Here is a 6,249-nt window from a genome sequence, read left to right on the forward strand (position 1 = left end):
AGTGGAAGGGGGAGTTGAAATGTTGGGCCACGGCGCAGTGTGGTTGATTGGTGCGGGTGTCCTGGAGATGTTCCCTAAAGCGCTCTGCTAGGAGGCGCCCAGTCTCCCCAAAGTAGAGGAGACCACATCGGGAGCAACGGATACAATAAATGATATTAGTGGATGTGCAAGTAAAACTTTGATGGATGTGGAAGGCTCCTTTAGGGCCTTGGATAGAGGTGAGGGAGGAGGTGTGGGCGCAGGTTTTACAGTTCCTGCGGTGGCAGGGGAAAGTAATCACTAAAGTCAGGCTGCAGCAGGGGAAATGTCACTCCTGGGATATTCCTCAGCAGTCTCAGCTGTCAGCAGCACAGGAAATGCCTTGCAGATATCAGGCAGTAAAGGCAAGAAAAAAAAATTAACAGTCACTGCCCAAACAAAATAACACCAAATGTATCTCCCCACTAACGTTAAATCCTAATATTAAAAACACATATGTACATACATAACAAAGCATTGGGTGACACATCAAGCCCTTGCTTTTCCACACTATAGAAACCAGACTCTCTTACGATACCATATATCACAAAAACACACCCCACAGAGGAGGCCATTCAGTCTCTAATGTCTATGTGAGCCAAATCCTACTTTCCAGCTCTCAACCCATTGGCTTGTGGGTTATGGAAATTAAAATACATAACCAAGTCTGGAGGATTGGAGCTATTGGGGGAGGCTGAATAGGGTGGGGCTGTTTTCCCTGGAGCATCGGAGGCTGAGGGGTGTCCTTATAGAGGTTTACAAAATTATAAGGGGCATGGATAGGATAAATAGACAAAATCTTTTTCCCTGGGGTCGGGGAGTCCAGAACTAGAGGGCATAGGTTTAGGGTGAGAGGGGAAAGATATAAAAGGGACCTATAGGGCAACTTTTTCACACAGAAAGTGGCACGTGTATGGAATGAGCTGCCAGAGGATGTGGTGGAGGCTGGTACAATTGCGACATTTAAGAGGCATTTGGATGGGTATATGAATAGGAAGGGTTTGGAGGGATAAGAGCCGGGTGCTGGCAGGTGGGACTAGATTGGGTTGGAATATCTGGTTGGCATGGACAGGTTGGACCAAAGGGTCTGTTTCCGTGCTGTACATCTCTATGGCTCTATGTGAAAGAGACCAAATTGATGGTCTGTGGGTTTGGAGGCTCAGCTCAGGGTGAAATAGATCACCAAACAGAGGATATGGGGCAAGTTATGACATGGGCAGGACAATTCTGGATCACCTCAAGGGGTAGAACGTAAGAGGCCAGCCAGGAGATCATTGGAAGAGTCAAGTCTAGTGATAATAAACTCATAAAGCAGGCTTTTAGCAGCAGGTATTTCAGTCGTCAAGAGAAGTGGTGATAAAGCTGGGTTTTATCAGTGCCCATATTGAAACTCACAGTTGAAGGGAGATGTAAATGAGGGACAGCACAGAGCTGGGAAATTAGAGGGGACCAAGCTCTCCTCCTCCCTCTATAAGGAAACAACACATTTTCAGCTCTGATCTCCAGCATCTGTAGTCCTCACTTTCACCTGGTTGATTTTTACCTACTGTGAATTCTCTTGCAAGGATGTCTTCCTTGAAGAAGCTCTCCTCCTCCCTCTACAAGGAAGAAGGGCTTATGCCCGAAACGTCGATTCTCCTTCTCCTTTGATGCTGCCTGACCTGCTGCGCTTTTCCAGCAACACACTTTTAAGCAGGGACCAAGTGCAGACAGGACAGTGTATCCAGGCAAGAGAAGCATTTGCTGGACCAGCCATATAAGAAATTTAAAAAGACAAGGCTGGAAATATGTTAGATGTTTAGATGTTTCAGTAAGAACAGAGAAGATGGCAAAAGATGGGGGGAGGTGTGTGGCATTGTTAATCAAGGGTAGTATTACAGCAGCTGAGATAATGTTTGAGGATTCATCCACTAAGGTAGTTTGGGCTGAGGTTAGAAACAGGAAAGAAAAGGTCACCCTATTGGGAGTTTTCTGTAGGCCTCCAAATTGTTCCAAGGATGCAGAGGAAAGGATGGCAAAGATGATTCTTGATGGGAGAGAGAGTAACAGTGTAGTTGTTATGGGGGACTTTAATTTCTCCAATATTGACTAGGAGTACTATAGTTCAAGTAGTTTACATGGGTCAGTTTTTGTTCAATGTGTGCAGGAGGATTTTCTGACACAGTATGTAGACAAGTCAACAAGGGGCAATGCCATATTGGATTTGGTACTGGGAAATGAACCCGGCCAGGTGTTAGATTTGGAGGTAGGTGAGCACTTTGGCAATAGTGACCATAATTTGCTAACGTTTACAAGAGCAATGGGCAGTTATAGGTATATACCACAGAGAAAGAGGTATAACTGGGGGAAAGGCAATTATGATGCAATTAGACAATATTTAGGATCCATAGGATGGGGAAGGAAACTGCAGGGGATGGACACACTTGAAATGTGGAGCTTATTCAAGGAACAGCTACTGTGGCTCCTTGATAAATATATATCTATCAGGCTGGGAGGTAGTTGTCTAGAGAGGGAGCCATGGTTTACTAAAGAAGTTGAAGCTCTTGTCAAGAGGAAGAAGAAGACTTATGTGGGGATGAGGTACGAAGCTTGAGAGTTATAAGTTAGCCAGGAAAGATCTAAAGAAAGGGCTAAGAAGAGCCAGGAGGGGACATGAGAAGTTGTTGGCAGATAGGAGCAAGGAAAACCCTAAGGCCTTCTAAAGGTATATCAGGAATAAAAGAATGACTAGAATAAGATTAGGATCAATCAAAGATAGTAGTGGGAAGTTGTGCATGGAATCTGAGGACATAGGGGAAGGGCTGAATGAATACTTTTTGTCAGTATTCACATTGGAAAAGGGCAATGTTAGTGAGAATATGGAGATACAGGCTATTAGATTAAATGGGATTGGGGTTAACAAAGAGGTTTTAGCAATTTTGGAAGATCTCAAAATGGATAAGACCAATCGGCCGGATGGGATTTATCCTCGGATTCTCTGGGAAGCCAGGCAGGAGATTGCAGAGCCTTTGGCTTTGATCTTTATGCCATCATTGTCAACAGAAGTAGTGCCAGAAGACTGGAGGATTGCAAATGTTGTTCCCTTGTTTAAGAAAGGGAGTCGGGACAACCCTGGTAATTATAGGCCAGTGAGCCTTACTTTGGTTGTGGGTAAGGTGTTGGAAAAGGTTATAAGAGATAGGATTTATATGCATTTGGAAAGGAATAATTTGATTAGAGATAGTCAATATGGTTTTGTGAAGGGTAGGTCATGCCTCATTAACCGTATTTAGTTCAAAGTTTGTGAGAAGATTTGTAGCTCGGGTGCTCGTTGTTGTGGTTCTGTTCACCGAGCTGGGAATTTGTCTTGCAAACGTTTCGTCCCCTGTCTAGGTGACATCCTTAGTGCTTGGGAGCCTCCTGTGAAGCGCTTCTGTGCTGTTTCCTCCGGCATTTATAGTGGCCACTATAAATGCCGGAGGAAACAGCACAGAAGCGCTTCACAGGAGGCTCCCAAGCACTAAGGATGTCACCTAGACAGGGGACGAAACGTTTGCAAGACAAATTCCCAGCTCGGCGAACAGAACCACAACACCGTATTGAGTTCTTCGAGAAGGTGACAAAACAGGTGGATGAAGGTAAAGCATCGATGCGGTGTATGTGGACTTCAGTAAGACATTTGACAAGGTTCCACACGGTAGGCTATTGCACAAAATACGGAGTTTCGGGATTGAAGGTGATTTAGCAGTTTGGATCAGAAATTGGCTTACTGAAAGAAGACAGAGGGTGGTGGTTGATGGGAAATGTTCACCCTAGAGCTCAGTTACCAGTGGTGTGCCGCAAGATCTGTTTTGGGGCCACTGCTGTTTGTCATTTTTATAAATGATCTGGATGTGTGCATAGAAGGATGGGTTAGTAACTTTACAGGTGACACTAAGGTAGGCAGAGTTGTGGATAGTGCCGAAGGATGTTGTGGGTTAGAGGGACATAGATAAGATGCAGAGCTGGGCTGAGAGGTGGCAAATGGAGTTTAATGTGGAAAAGTGTGAGGTAGTTCACTTCAGAAGAAGTAACAGGAATGCAGAGTACTGGGCTAATGGTAAAATTCTTAGCGGTGTAGATGAACAGGGAGATCTTCGTGTCCAGGTGCATAAGTCCTTGAAAGTTGCACACTCAGTTTGATAGGGCTGTTAAGAAGGCATATGGTGTGTTGGCGTTTATTGGTAAGGGGATTGAGTTTTGGAGCCACAAAGTCATGCTTCAACTGTACAAGACACTGCACCTGAGTACAATTCTGGTCACCGCATTATAGGAAGGATGTGGAAGCTTTGTAAAGGGTTCAGAGGAGATTTACTAGGATGTTGCCTGTATGGAAGGAAGGTCTTACAAGGAAAGGCTGAGGGAACTGAGGCTGTTTTCATTGGAGAGAAGAAGGTTGAGAGGTGATTTAATCAAGAGGTATAAGATAATCAGAGGATTAGATAGGGTGGACAGGGAGCGCCTTTTTGCTCGGATGGTAAAGGCTAACATGAGAGGACATAGCTTTAAATTGAGACGTGATAGATTTAGGACAGATATCTGGGGTAATTTCTTTACTCGGAGAGTGGTAGGGGCGTAGAACGGCCTGCCTGCAACAATAGTAGATTTGCTGACATTAAAGGCATTTAAATGGGCATTGGACATACTTATAGATAATAATGGAATGGTGTAGGTTAGATGGGCATTTGATTAATTTCACAGGTCGGCACAACATCGAGGGCTGAAGAGCCTTTACTGCACTATAACATTCTATGTTCTAATCTGCTGGTCTCGCAGCATTTAGGCAGAGAGAAACAGAGTTAATGTTTCAGGTTGATGACTTTTCATTACCCTACTCTAAAGTAATTCAACTCACTTGGAAAGACAAATCAATGGGCGAGGAGTGGCAGATACAGTTTAATTTAGATAAATGTGAGACATTGTATTTTGGTAAGGCAAATCAGGGCAGGAGTTGTACAGTTAATGGTAGGCCTGGTGAATGTTGTCAAACAGAGAAACCTAGGGATGCAGGTATATAATAGTTTCTTGAAAGTTGCATCACAGGTAAACAAGATGGTGAAAGTGTTTATCACACTTTCTTTCATTGCTCAGGCCATTGAGTGTACCAGTTGGGACACCATATTGTGGTTGTACAGGACATTGGTGAGGCCACTTTTGAAGTACTGTGTATTGTTCTGGTCACTCTGCTGTTGGGAGAATAACATTAAATTGGCAAGGATGCAGTAAAGACTTACAAGGATGTTACTGGGAATGGAGAGTTTGAGTATAAGAAGAGAATGGATAGGCTGGGATTATTTTTCCCCGGAGAGTAGAGGTTGAGGGCTGACCTTATAAAAGTTTATAAAAACATGATGGGCATAGACAAAGTGAATAGCAATGGTCTTTTCCCTCAGATAGGGGAGTTCAGAACTAGAGGGGATATTTTTAAGGTGAGAGGAGAAAGATTTAAAAGGGACCTGAGGGGCAACTTTTTCACACAGAGGGTGGTTCATATTTCAAATGAACTGCCAGAGGAGGTGGCAGACGTAGGTACGGTTACAAGACCTAAAAGGTGGTGGCAAAGTGAAAGATCCCTCTTGTCAGCCAATTCCGAATTAAGAGGCTGTGATTTAAAATTAGGAGTCATCCTTTCAGGACAAAGATGAGCAGAACAGACAGAGATGAAGGGGAACAGGACAGAGATGAAGGGGAACATAACAGAGATGAAGGGGAACAGGACAGAGATGAGGGGAACAGGACAGAGATGATTAGATTAGATTAGTTACAGTGTGGAAACAGGTTCTTTGGCCCAACAAGTCCACACCAACCCTCTGAAAAGCAACCCACCCAGACCCATTCCCCTACATTTACCCCTTCACCTAATGCTACGGGTAATTTAGCATGGCCAATTCACCTAACCTGCACGTTTTTGGACTGTGGGAGGAAACCGGAGCACCCGGAGGAAACCCACACAGACACAGGGAGAATGTGCAAACTCCACACAGACAATTGCCTGAGGCGGGAATTGAACCCGGGTCTCTGACGCTGTGAGGCAGCAGTGCTAACCATTGTGCTGCCGTGCCGCCCACATTTTTTATAAAGACAAGCATACCAAACCCCCTTCTTCACCACCCTTTATAAAGACAAGCATACCAAACCCCCTTCTTCACCACAGGACAGAGATGAGGGGAATAGGACAAAGATGAGGGGAATAGGACAAAGATGAGGGGAATA

This window comes from Chiloscyllium punctatum, chromosome 1, assembly GCF_047496795.1.
Source record: "Chiloscyllium punctatum isolate Juve2018m chromosome 1, sChiPun1.3, whole genome shotgun sequence".
Classification (NCBI taxonomy): Eukaryota; Metazoa; Chordata; class Chondrichthyes; order Orectolobiformes; family Hemiscylliidae; genus Chiloscyllium; species Chiloscyllium punctatum.